Source organism: Lynx canadensis, chromosome B1 (assembly GCF_007474595.2).
Source record: "Lynx canadensis isolate LIC74 chromosome B1, mLynCan4.pri.v2, whole genome shotgun sequence".
Lineage (NCBI taxonomy): Eukaryota > Metazoa > Chordata > Mammalia > Carnivora > Felidae > Lynx > Lynx canadensis.
The window spans coordinates 9,852,092-9,866,870 of record NC_044306.2 but is presented as its reverse complement, the minus strand read 5'-3'; positions in this window follow the sequence as shown (position 1 = coordinate 9,866,870).

The following is a 14,779-nucleotide window of genomic DNA, read 5'->3' as shown; positions in this document are numbered from 1 at the left end:
AAAGGAAAGTACATGGTATGATAGCAGATGCGTCAGAGAAGATTTCTTATAGCAAGAGATTTTGTAAGTTATATTTGAAAACACATATGAGATTTCCTAGGTAGATGGGGAAATTGAAGTGGAGCAATAGAAGCAGAATGAACATGAGCATCTTCTAATGCAGAGTTTCTCCAAGTGTGTGGTTCCCCAAAGGATCTCTGAGGTTTTTCCGTGGCTTCTGTGAGGTCAAAACTATGTTTTCACTGTGTTGAGGTTTGCAAGTGATCATGCAAAAGCAATAGTGAAAAATGTTACTAGTACTTAAACACAAAATAAAGACAGAGCACCAAATTGTATTAGTAGGCATTTTATTCTTCACTATCACTCATTCAAGAAAATGAAATGCCTGTTTCACTTGAAGAATCTGCACCACCTGTCATTTTGTCAGTCTGTGAGATCACTGAAATCACTTATGAAGTTCTTTTGTTGAAGTACAATGCTTATTTGAGGAAGAATATTTACATGATCTTTTCTGTCCAGAGTGAAACTAGCTGCATTGCATAGGTACTTGCAAGTAACAATGTGGCTGAAATAAGCTAGAAATGGTTGGTGATGGACAGTTCACGAGAGGACCTTCTAAGCTACATTAGATTTGGTGCTCTTCACATAAGAAAGAACAGAAGCCATTAAGGAACTGAACATAACTCAGATAATTACAAATACTAATTAGCCAATTTCACTTAAAATGAATTATTTACAGCTTAATGTTAGGCCTCAGTAGTGTCCCCAAGACCAATATGTGTCTCTACCAGACTTATTCCCCACTCCATTGGCTAACATTTACTACATCATTTGATATTGTTATATCCATATGCCTACCTCTATTCAGTATTTAAGATGATGAAGTCCTACTTGTACCTGGGTGAAAAATAACCCATCAGATGGCAACTTCGTTGTCATATTAAGAGTATAATGTTGGGACTGTGGAAAGTATCTCTGTAGTCCTTTACAGATGATGAAGTACAGGCCTAATTGCCTACATTTTTTTAGCTACAGATTTGAAAGCCAGACCCACTATCTGTTAACTTAGCAATATTTGTACCTAATACTTACAAAAGCACTATTTTTTGTTCCAATGATATTTTTAATCCATAGTTAACAAAACATGTTTATGGGCAAGCATTGAAAACTAGGAAGAAATATATTACCTTTATATTTCCAAACAGTCCTGTGGATAAACTGTGTTTTCCCGTCTTAAAAAAATTTTACCTTAGAGGAGCTTGGGTGGTTCAGTCAGTTAAGAGTCCGCCTCTTGATTTCAGTTCAGGTCATGATCTCATGGTTCATGAGTTTGAGACCTGCAATTGGGCTCTGCACTGACAGTGCAGAGCCTGCTTGGGATTCTCTCTCTCCCTCTCTCCCTCTGCCCTTTCCCCAGCTCATGTTCTCCCTCTCTCTCTGTCTCTCAAAATAAATAAATAAATAAGTAAACAAACAAACAAACATTTAAATAAATTACTTTAGATGCCATTCCTAGCCTAGAGCTCATACACCATTTAGAGAGAAATGATACCCGACCAGGCCATTTAATATGTATGTTATACACACACACACACACACACACACACATCTATATACATATATACATATATATGTGTGTATGTATATATATATATGTACTCCATTAATATATATTAATTATATATACACATTAATATATACACATACACACATTAATATATGTGTATAATATACATGTGTATAATATATATATACACATATATACATTAATATATATATATATATGTGGACTCCATTAATAAAGATACTTCCCCTTATAAAAATTCTAGCTCTAGAATTTTTTAAGCATCTCAGCCAACTAGAGGAAACATCTGAGTCCTACAGGGAAGCCAAAATAAAATTCTTCTTTGCCATCAATCATTGCTATGGAAATTGTGGCAGCATTGGTGGTATAGTGGTGAACAAAGCTGCCCTCCATTACTATGAAAGTTATTCCTACCTTCTGTTTAAATTACTTAAAAGTTTTTATTTTCCTCACCTAATAATGTTCATACTAAATGCATTGTTTGACCCTAAAAACATTCCCCTAACATATTGCTTGAAGAAGTCACATACAGTCTCCAAATAAATGCCCGTTGCGGTCTAGATAAATGAAAAACACAAATTGATGCATATAAGGTTTGTCACAGAGGGGCCAAGAGGAACATTTATAGAGGCTTTGAGTTCAGCCTCTGGATCAAGCAGCTCCTTTATGCTGTGCATCCATTCACAGGGAGGAAACACAGAATTGAAAGAAACTCTTTCCTGATCATGAAGCTTTCCACGTAAAATCTAAGCGATCATGCTGCCTGTGTGCATCATGAATTCATAACTTTATACATTCTGATCCCATAGCTAGAGTAATGTGCATATACTGTCCTTCTATATATTTGTATTAAAGATATTTTGTGTGTGGTGCCTGGGTGGCTCAGTTGGTTAAGCGTCCAATTCTTTTTTTTTTTTTTTGACATTTTTTAAATGTTGATTTATTTTTGAGAGAGACAGAGGCAGAATGCGAGTGGGTTAGGGGCAGAGAGAGAGGGAGACACAGAATCTGAAGCAGGCTCCAGGCTCTGACTTCAGCACAGGAGCCCAACGCAGGGCTCGAAACTACACACTGTGAAATCATGACCTGAGCCGAAGTCGCGTGCTCACCGACTGAGCCACTAGGCGCCCCCAAGTGTCCAATTCTGAATCTCAGCTCGGTCATGTATCCTGAGATAGAGCCCCACATCAGGCTCTGTTCTGACAACATGAAATCTGCTTAAGGTTCTCTGTCTCCCTCTCCTGTGCCTGTCTCTCTCTCTCTCTCTCTCTTTCTCTCTCAAAATAAATAAAACGGTAAAAATAAGATATTTTGTGTTAAAGATATTTATTTGATGTTACCTCTTAATACACTACTGGTTAGTATTGCCTTCTCTTTCAGTTTCATTTCTAACACACTTGAAGCCGCTATAAATAGAAGTACTCAGAAACTCAGTCTCTGAGAATCCCAGGTTGATATAAACACAAAGATATATCTGTTCCATTTATACTATAAGAAGCTATGAGGTTAGTGAGAAATAAATATAATTGGGAAGTTACAGTAAGCATAAAATCAATAAGCCATTTTGGGGTTAAACGTGGTTTAATGTCCTATTATTTTCATACTTTTCATACTTTTTCATACTTTTTCATAACTTGATGTTATTTATTCAAGAATATTGATAGATGAAAGATAAATATCTAGCTAAAATTCACTTTAATAACAAATGTTCTATTTTCTGAGACAAAAGTAAAGGAAAAATAAATGACAATATATATTTAATCAGATTCGTTCAACCCAGAAAAGAAAAGCTGTAGTGGGGAGAAGAGAAAAGCCCCGTTAGAATAAAAATGTTAAGCCTTAAAGATGAGTCTGCAAAACTGTAAATCACTAAACAACCAGCATCATTTACCTTCATTTCGAAGCAGCATTCCAGGTAAAGTGTGTGTGTGTGTGTGTGTGTGTGTGTGTGTGTGTGTTGCAGTGTTACAAAGATTACAACAGATTTAAAGTTATAACCGTAATAGTTGTTGGACTAATTTTAAATAAGCCTAAATAGAAGGTGATTGTTTTCCATTTAAAATTATTGGTATTTCATGAATAACATCCTCTATCCAGACTTTTATTCTCCCATATGTTCTGTTATTAAAAACTAGGTCTTTTGTTTCTAGAAGAAAATTCTTCTGTTTCCAGTTGATTAATTTGCAAAGATGGACACCTATTTTGTTTCTTTCCAATATATACTCTTTACAACATTATTTTACAGGTCTTCCCATTGGAATTTGGATTCTAGTACTCTTCCCTTTAATATGGTATGTCCTTGTGGGTTTCTTGGTCTAATGAATGTAGCAGGAATCATGATATTCCAGTTCTAAGCCTGGTTTGCTTCCACTATGCATCTTTGGAGTCCTGGCTCCTAGTGAAGATACCTGGTCTAGACCGCTATAAAATGAGCCTGTGATAAAAGACCACATTTTCCCAATTAATGTTGCCAAGGCTCCAGAAATGTAAGACATAGGAGTCAATATTAGTAAAGCCAGCCCACAGCTGACATGCGTCTGACAACAGATGAATGGAAAATCCAGCTGCAACCAGAAAAACCACCAACCTAGACCCAGCCAAAAATGGCAATCCACAGAATCATAACCTAAATAAATCATTAGCCATTAAATTTGAAATACTGTGTTTTGCAGTAACACTAACTTCCAAAACTCATACTGAAACTGTGTTGACTTCAAATGGAAGAATGTTATCCAACTTATTTTTAATAGTAAAACCATCTTTCATTTTACTTCAAGGAAGGTAGATAAGATAGATATAATTAGAATATCTGCAAATTATCTTATTTCCTTTATTATTACTTTTAGGCAGTTTTATGTTTACATAATGTTTATATTTACAAAAAAGTATAGTGTTGGGAAGTTCTAGCATCAGCAATCAGACAACAATAGGAAATCAAAGGCATCAAATTGACAAAGATGAAGTCAAGCTTTCACTTTTTGCAGATGACATGATATTATACATGGAAAACCCGATACAATCCACCAAAAGTCTGCTAGAACTGATACATGAATTCTGCAGAATCGCGGGATGCAAATGAATGTACAGAAATCAGTTGCATTCTTATACACTAATAATGAAGCAACAGAAAGACAAGTAAAGAACTGATCCCATTCACATTGCACCAAGAAGCATAAAATACCTAGGAATAAAACCTAACCAAAGATATAAACAGATCTGTATGCTGAAAACTATAGAAAGCTTATGAAAGAAAGGAAATTTAAGAAGATACAAAGAATGGAGAAACATCCCGTGCTCATGGATTGGAAGAATAAATTTGTTAAAATGTCAATACTACCCAAAGCAATCTACACATTCAATGCAATCCCAGTAAAAATTGCACCAGCATTCTTCTCGAAGCTAGAACAAGCAATCCTAAAATTTGTATGGAACCATAAAAGACCCTAAATAGCCAAAGTAATTTTGAAGAAGAAGACCAAAAGTGGGAGGCATCACAATCCCAGACTTTACAAAGCTATAATTACAAAGCTCTATTACAAAGCTGTAATCATCAAAACAGCATGGTATTGGCACAAAACAGACACATAGACCAATGAATAGAATAGAGACTCCAGAATTGGACCCACAAAAGTATGGCCAACTAATCTTTGACAAAGCAGAAAGAATATCCAGTGGAAAAAAAGACAGTCTCTTCAACAAATGGTGCTGGGAGAACTGGACAGCAACATGCAGAAGAATGAAACTAGACCACTTTCTTACACCATTCACAAAAAATAAACTCAAAATGGATGAGACCTGAATGTGAGACAGGAAACCATCAAAACCCTAGAGGAGAAAGCAGGAAAAAACCTCTCTGACCTCAGCCGCAGCAATTTCTTACTTGCCATAATCCCAAAGGCAAGGGAATTCAAAGCAAAAATGAACTATTGGGGACCTCATGAAGATAAAATCTTCTGCACTGCAAAGGAAACAATCAACAAACTAAAAGGCAACCACAGAATGGGAAAGATATTTCCAAATGACATATTAGACAAAGGGCTAGTATCCAAAATCTATAAAGAACTCACCAAACTCCACACCCGAAAAACAAATAATCCAGTGAAGAAATGGGCAGAAGACATGAATAGACACTTTTCTAAAGAAGACATCCAGATGGCCAATAGACACAAGAAAAGATGCTCAACGTCACTCCTCATCAGGGAAATACAAATCAAAACCACACTCAAGATACCACCTCACGCCAGTCAGAGTGGCTAAAATGAACACATCAGGAGACTATAGATGCTGGCGAGGATGTGGAGAAACGGGAACCCTCTTGCACTGTTGGTGGGAATGCAAACTGGTGCAGCCATTCTGGAAAACAGTGTGGAGGTTCCTCAAAATATTAAAAAATAGATCTATCCTATGATCCAGCAACACGACTGCTAGGAATTTCCCCAAGGGATACAGGAGTGCTGATGCATAGGGGCACTTGTACCCAAATGTTTATAGCAGCACTTTCAACCATAGCCAAATTATGGAAAGAGCCTAAATGTCCATCAACTGATGAATGGATAAAGAAATTGTGGTTTATATACACAATGGAATACTATGTGGCAATGAGAAAGGATGAAATATGGCCTTTTGTAGCAACGTGGATGGAACTGGAGAGTGTGATGCTAAGTGAAATAAGCCATACAGAGAAAGACAGATACCATATGTTTTCACTCTTATGTGGATCCTGAGAAACTTAGCAGAAGACCATGGGGGAGGGGAAGGAAAAAAAAAAAAAAAGAGGTTAGAGTGGGAAAGAGCCAAACCTAAGAGACTCTTAAAAACTGAGAATTACCTGAGGGTTGATGGGGGTGGGAGGGAGGGAAGAGTGGGTGATGGGTATGAGGAGGGCACCTTTTGGATGAGCCTGGTGTTTTGTAAACCATTTGACAATAAATTTCATATTAAAAAATTTTTTTGGCAAAAAAAATTATTAGTATATACTTAAGCATAAATTATTCCATTACTTTAGATATAAGCCATTGATTATTTATACAAATTAAGTGAACAAAATATTTCATATGAATATTAAACAGTTTATATTTATTTTTCATAGTTAGCTTAAAATTGTATTAGTCATATAATTTACCTTTCATTAGTTTCTAAATGGAATTGTACAAATAAATGGTATAAATTTAATAAAACTACATAAAAATTCAACTTGAAAATTGATGTTACACTGTACAATTTTTAACTAATTAGCATTCTGTAATGCTATATTGTCTGCCTTAAGACTTAAATACATTAAAATATAGTTTAATAAATATAGCTTCAGATATTAGCTATTACGTAATTAATTTGTACTCCCTTGGAAATCCTAAAATCTGACAAAATAAAACTTACAGAACTGAATGAAGTGGCTCTTATTCTGAAAACTTGGATTTCCCTCAGAATTTATTTCTGTTTCATGAATCTGGGGTAGAACTCACTTTATTTCAATATCTATCTCATATAAAATATCATGTTTTTAATTTTCCTGAGAAATTCTTGTTAGAATATTATATATATACATAAGTAGTGTGTTATGTGCATACTTAAGTATATGTACATAGAGGTTTTATATGCAATTTTTATTTTTTTTATTATTTTATATGCAATTTTAAAAAGAACATGATATATGATATTTACAATGTATTCTCTTTAAAATTGCATACAAACCCTGAACTTCATACAGTTCCTATGAAGGCAATTTAACTTGGTGTTATGTTTACAAATCGTCTTCTGTCGAGTATGTAAAAATGTAATGGATTCAAATCCCATGTAGAGATATTTGCTTATGTTTCAACTTATGCTAAAATTCCTGATCATAGATACTACAAGTAGAGAGACTTTGTCGTATGTACTCTTTATAATATTATTTGCCTTTCCAAAGTTTCCTGATTAAAGGTGGGCGTTCAATTTGTGAAATATTTAATGTCATGAAAAGGTGCTTGATTTAGCGTGAAGAGAGAAATTATAACATAGAATTGAATGCATAGATTCCTGGGTGTAAGCTCACACTTTTAAAAAATTGTGTCCATTTAAAAAATAAACTGTAATATACTTGGTTGTAAGACATAATTTATAAGTTTTCTTGTTTTATGACTTACATAATATTTAATTTCTATGCACAATGTTTTTGAAAAAAAATTGAAGAATTTCCATGTATAATTTTATTGTATTACACAAATAAAGATATATTGATAGGGCTATATATAACAATGGAGAAATATCACAAAGACTTATTGAATAAAACCAGAATATTTATATCAGTGAGTATCAATGATAAGAGATTTTGATTTATTCTTTTTTTAATTCTTTTTAATTTTTATTTATTTTTGATAGAGAGATAGTGAGAGACAGAGTGTGAGCATGGGAGGGGCAGAGAGAAAGGGAGACACAGAATCCAAAGCAGGCTCCAGGCTCTGAACTCTCAGCACAGAGCCCGTCGCGGGGCTTGAACTCATGAGCCCACAAGATCATGACCTGAGCTGAAGTCAGTCACTTAACCGGCTGAGCCACCCAGGCACTCATTTGATTTCTTCTTGAGAACAATGACTGCTATATTTCCCATTTTGGTTCTATAGTGTATATTTATGGAGTATGTTGATATGAAAAGATACATTTAAAATATTTGTAATCAGTAGCATTTTCCTTACTATGAGTTAAATAAGATGATGATTTTTTTTAATTGAGATATCAATGACATATACTATTATATTAGTTTTAGGTAAACAGTATGTTTTGATACATGTACATACTACAAAACAATTACCACTGTAAATTTAATTAACATCATCTTCACATACAATTATAATTTTTGTGATAAGAACTTTTCAGATCTACTCCCTTAGCAACTGTCAAATATAATACAGCATTGTTAACTATAGCTACCATGTTATACATTACATTCCAGAACTTACCATCTTATAATAGAAGTTGTTGGTCTTGATCATCTTTACCGATTCCATCCACCCCCCTTATCCTACCTTTGTCAACCACCAATTTTTTCTCTGTATCTATGGGTTTGTTTGTTTTTTTGCTTTGTTTTGTTTTGATTTAGATCCACCTATAAGTGAGATCATACAGTATTTATCTTATGTGTTTGACTTACTTCACTAAGAATAATGCCCTCAAGTTCTATCCATGTGGTTCACATGGCAAGATTTCTTTCTTTTTTATGGCTGAATAATATATCTCACAGCTTTTTATCCACTCATATTTTGCAAATGCTATATCCTATTGTTAGACTGACCCTGTTATCATTATATATATGATGACTCTCCTTGTCTCTTATAGTCTTTGTCTTAAGATGCTGAACTTATTGGTAATTTCAATAACTAAAAAATTACTTAGGTATAATTAATACAAAAAATTACAGATTGCAATTAGAAAGCGTTATATGATGATATATCAAAAACATTCGTTTAGTCCCAGGATTTATTATTACTAATCAGTTTTTAATGTCAACTGTATCCCAGGCACATATTTGTTTGGGGCACAACCTCAGGAGTTCCCCAGGTGAAATTGGAAATTGGCCTCCGTACACAGAGGACAGGAAGAGACTGAAGAAGCAGACCACTCCAGATGGCTAGGTAGGTGGCACTTTTAACAAGCAAAGGGATTTACTTAATTGCATTTGTCTCGGGTGGCCACAAGGTGAGTAGATCTCTGCACCGCTCGCTAGAAATTTAAAATTTTCTACTAACACCTTAATGGGGTTCATTCATGTATCTAATCCAATGGTGTCAACAATACATTACTCTCTTCAGGCTATGTCCTTGAAATGGCTAGTAGGTGAAGCAAATATTTCATGTACAAAGAAGTGGGTAAGGTGCCTTGAATTGCCTGGGCTGGGCTCATGGGTCACACACACACACACACACACACACACACACACACACACACAGAAATTAAATCTATATAAAGTTTAAGTTATAGAATGTAGTCACAATGAGAGAGTAGAACATTACATAATTACGCACTTTTTTTTTGTAACATTGTAACCAAGGATTGGATTTAAATTGATAGCTGAAAGGTACCATAGTCATCATCTAGTTAAAACATGTCATTTCACAGAATAATTTACTGGAATAATAGAATCAGTATCTAAGATTCTCTGTTGAGACTCTGGATGCAGGTACAAATGCTAGTTTTAGGGAAACATCTGTGAATAGATTATTTTATTTATAATTCCCAATTAACTTCATGAACAGTTTCTCATTTAAGTTTTTTTTTTTAAAAATTAATGTTTATTATTTTTGAGAGAGAGAGACAGACAGACAGAGCACAAGTGGGGGTAGGGGCAGAGAGAGAGGGGAGACACAGAATCCCAAGCAGGCTCCAGGCTCTGAGCTGTCAGCACAGAGCCCGACGTGGGGCTGGAACTCACAAACTGTGAGATCATGACCTGAACCAAAGTTGGATGTTTAACCTACTGAGCCACCCAGGTGCCCCTCCCATTTAATTTTTAATGTTATGTTTAATCCATACATGTTTGGCTAGTTTTTAATCTGTAACTAGGCATATAGTTAATATATATAAAGTAATGATTAAAACAAGGCAAGTGTTCTGGGAAACTTGTAAAAGTCACTGGTCTACATTGATCATCTACAATTCTAAAAATAAATAATACACTAACATGTAAAAAGTATTAAGTAGCCACACTTTTGTAATGAATAGTCAAATAAGCACCCAATTTAGTCAAAGATGTTGCAAAGCATCTTTGCTATTTTTTTGTTTTTACATGATTGGTGAATTTAGTGGTGGTCTTGATACCTTAAAAAGAGTGCAGGATAATGAATCTAAATGATTTTGGAGTCTAAACGGTTTCTCATCTGCTTAACATTTGACAGACATAGATGTTAACTGGCTCTGTAATCAAGGTTTGTAGCTCTCAGTTCTCTGAAGGTCAGTGTTAAGCTGGGTCAGTTGATTCATTTATTAAATGCAACTGATGTGTATTAATCAACAAGGATACTAACAGGCAGATCCACAAAACAACTAATTGTTACTTTTAAAAGAAGGTATTTTAATGGGAGGTACAAGCAATTAAAAGTATACCAACTGTAAAAATTTCATTTAATGATACATATTATGAAGATATGAATAAGGAGATAGAAAGTGGTGCTGAAGTGGTGCTGTTAGCGATGTGATTCCTCTCCAAAGACATGATTTTTGGACAGACGGTCCTGAGTGACAGGATGGATCAAACCATGAGACTCTCCATGTGAAAGACACCATAGGCAAAGCTCTTATCCAGGGAAGATGTCTTGGCAGAAGCACACTCTGAAGTGAATGGAGCAGACTTATCCACAAGGAGTAGGTCAGAGCAGGAGCACCAGATTATGGAGAATCTTAAAGCCAAGTAAAAGATTATTTTATTCTGAGAAAGGTTGGGAAACAGGGAGAGCTGACACGGTGACACAGTTATATGAATATATTACAAGGGTCAATCTGGCTACTGTCTACAGAATAGAATAGTAGGGTATAACATGGAAACAATTTTGACAGTTACAAGGCTGTTGAAATGAGTTGATTTGACAGACAATGATCATGGAGGACTATGGTGCAAACAGTGAAGGTCTTGAGAAGCAGGTTTTTCCTGGATATAATTTAAGACAGAGCATACATTATGTGTTGAGAGATTTGGCTATGGGGTATGAGAAACTAAAAGTGTCCCAGATGATTCTAAGGACTTTGAGCTAAGAAAATAGATAAATGAAGTTATTCTTTTTGGAGATGTTCAATACTACAAAAGCTGGAAATTTGAAGGTGAATATCAAGCTTTGTATATGTGAAGTTAGGAAGGGCCTTTTGGAACTCTTGGAAATGCTATCAGGCGAGTTGGGTATTTGAATTTTTATTCCAAGGATGTACTCAGAATAAGAGATAACAATTTGGAAGTCATAATAATACATAGGATATTTAATAGCTTCACTGGATGCAGTTGATATACAATAAACACAAATACTTGAGTTGTTCAATTTTATGTTTTTTGATATATGTGTAGACCCATCAAGCCATTGCCGTAATTAAGATGATAAGCATATGCATCACGCCTAAAGTTTCCTCATGGCACATTGTAATTCTTCTCTCTCACTAAACATCCTTCACTACACGGGGTAGAGACCCCCTTTCTCCCTTAAAGATTTAGACCAAATGTCAATAGTGCTGAGGTTGAGAAATTCTGGTCCACATTCAAGTGATGTTATTTGACTTCAGATATAAAATCAGTGTCTTACCACAGTGTGCCACCATTTTCTCCTTCCAGTCTTTGTTCAACGTTAGTATGTATTTACTTCATGTCTACTATAAACACTGCCTTACAAGTGCTCTTATTTTCGCTGTAACATCCCCTCACCTTTCACAGGTAGATAAATAATGCGAAGGAAAACATCTCTGACAGTTTTCATTAATCCTAAATTCTTCATGTGCATTGAGACATTTCCAGCTGCATTTAAGAATTTCTCTTTATAACATTTTTCAGTCATATTATTAAAATGTGCCACAGGGTTGCTTTACTTTTCTGTTGTTATACGTATAGGTGTTTTTTGTTTTCTTTTTTCCAATTTTTGGTTCATATTTTTTAATTACATTTGGAAAGAGTTGGCTGTGATACTGAAATAATACTTTCTGTCTCTCTGATTAGTATTCTGAGATCTCAATTACATGTATGGTACACTGCTTGATATCATCCTTCTAATCACTGTAACTATGCTTTAAAAAATTCTTTATGTTTCTCCGTGTTAAATTTTTAATAATTTCTAATGTTATCTGCAGGTTCACTGATTATTATGTCTTATCCATAATAGCTATCAATCTCCTTCAGTGAGATTTTTAATTTCAGATATTGTTAATTTTATCTTTAAAATTCTCATTTTGTTCTGTATTGTAAAATACATTCCTCTCCCACGTTTTGAGTAACATGTTGAACATTTGGAATATATTAAATTTCTATAATAGCTTTCAAAAGTTCCTTATGTGGTAATTCATTATTTCTGTCATTTCTGAGTGTGTTAGTATTGGCCGATGTTTTAGCTTGTAAAGAAGGTGTAGATTAGCCACTACTCTACATTATACTTACCTTTACAACCAAGTCATAACCCTAGGGCCTTCTTCTGAATGCTCTAGTTGTGTGACAGATACTGTCACCTTTGGTAAGTCACATCAGGGGCATGTCCCCCTCAAAAGCAGGACCCAAGTTGCTGATCCTAAAGTTGCCCTTTTAAGAAACTATGTCCTTCAACAGATGAATGGATAAACAGACTATATTGTGAAATAATATCCAGTAATAAATTATGTATGTTTTTAAGTTTATTTATTTTTGAGAGATGAGAGAGAGTGAGCCAGCCAGCAGGGGAGGGACAGCGAGAGAGACGGGGACAGAGGCACCCGAAGCAGGCTATGCGCTGACAGCAGAGAGCTCTATGTGGGGCTAGAACTCCTGAACCGGAAGACCTGAGCAGACGTCGGATGCTTAACCCACTGAGCCACCCAGGTGCCCCAATAAATGATTTGAGACACGTAACAACAAAATGAATCTTAAATGCGTTTTGTTATGTGAAACAAGCAAGGTTCAAAGGCTATATGCTGTACGATTCAATTTGTATCAAGTTCCATCAACTGCACAATTAAAGGAGAGAACACAGAGTATGATTGCAGTAGCACAGAAGGGCCGAGTACAGGGTGGGTCCTAGGATATTTGAAAGTAATGAAACTGTTCTGTGTAGTATTGGTATAGTAGATACATTATGTGATAAATTTTTCAACATCTGCGGAACTATGTAGGACAAAGGTGAAATTTAATGCATGCAATTTTTTTTTGAAATCATCCAGAAAAATCAGGGGATCTTATGATAAACTGAAGACTGTGACAAGTGAACCCAACAGTGTTATAAATTTAACAATTAACCTCTGTGAACTGGTGGGAGAAAAAAAAAGCAAGCTGACCTACATAACTTTACAAAACAGTATTTGACTAGAAACTCCAAGTATAAAGGTATTAAAATAACACAAAAATAAAAACGAGAACTGAACTTAAACACTGTATTATTGTTTGTAATTTTGTTTTTCAAAATATTCTGGATTAACATATTGAGACAAAACTATATTGTCAGATTGAAAAACAGTAATTACATGGAAAAGTAGGAAAGTAGGTATCAGGTTTCTCACTCTCAGTAAAGGAAATAGCAAAGAGCCAGACTAAAGATGAAAATAAATTTTGTTGCTACTGAATTAGAGTTGGCAACATCTATGTGAATTCATGTTTACATGTACACATACACACACAGAGATAGATGTATACACAATAAACATGCATCTGTATGGTCTATGTATCCCTGTGTGTTGTGGTGTGTGTAAGAGAGGGAGTAAAGCTGGCTTTGTATGCTGACAGTCCCTGGATACAGTGAACCATAGCGGTAATGAGAATGTACAAAGCCCAGATTTGAGTTTCCATAACACCATTCTCTATTAAAAGGAATTAAGGCTCTTTGAGCAAGTGGGTGAACCTAGAAACTCAGCAGGGAAAATCCAAGATAAGCCTGGAACATCATATAATGCTATAAAGTAAGGAAGTGCTAAAAAATAAACTAATGAAGATACATCAAGGTGACACAGAGTCAGCCTAAAAGAATTCACCATGGCCAAAATTGGAGTAATTTGAGCAATGCAATAGAAAATGTGGTATTGGATTACAACCTAAATTATGAGGGGTGCCTGGATGACTCAGTCAGTTAATCATCAGACTCCTGATTTTAGCTCACGTCATAATCTCATGACAGTGGGTTCAAGCCCCACATCAGGCTCCTCGTTCAGCACAGAGCCTGCTTAGGATTCTCTCTCTCCTTCTGCCCCTCCCCCACCCTTGTACTTGCGCTCTCTCTCCTCCTCATCTCTCTCTCTCTCTCAAATAAATAAACTTAAAAAAAAAACCAAAAAACTAAATTTGGGTGCCTGGGTGGCTCAGGTCATGATCTCCTGGTTTGTGGATCTGAGCCCTGTGTCAGGTTCTGTGCTGACAGCTTGGAGCCTGGACTCTGCCTTGAGTTCTGTGTCTCTCCTCTTTAGTATTATTATATTATTATTATTATTATTCTTATATTTATGTTTATTTATTTTTGAGAGAGATGAGTGTGAGTGATAGAGAGCCGAGAGAGAGGGAGACATGGAATTTGAAGC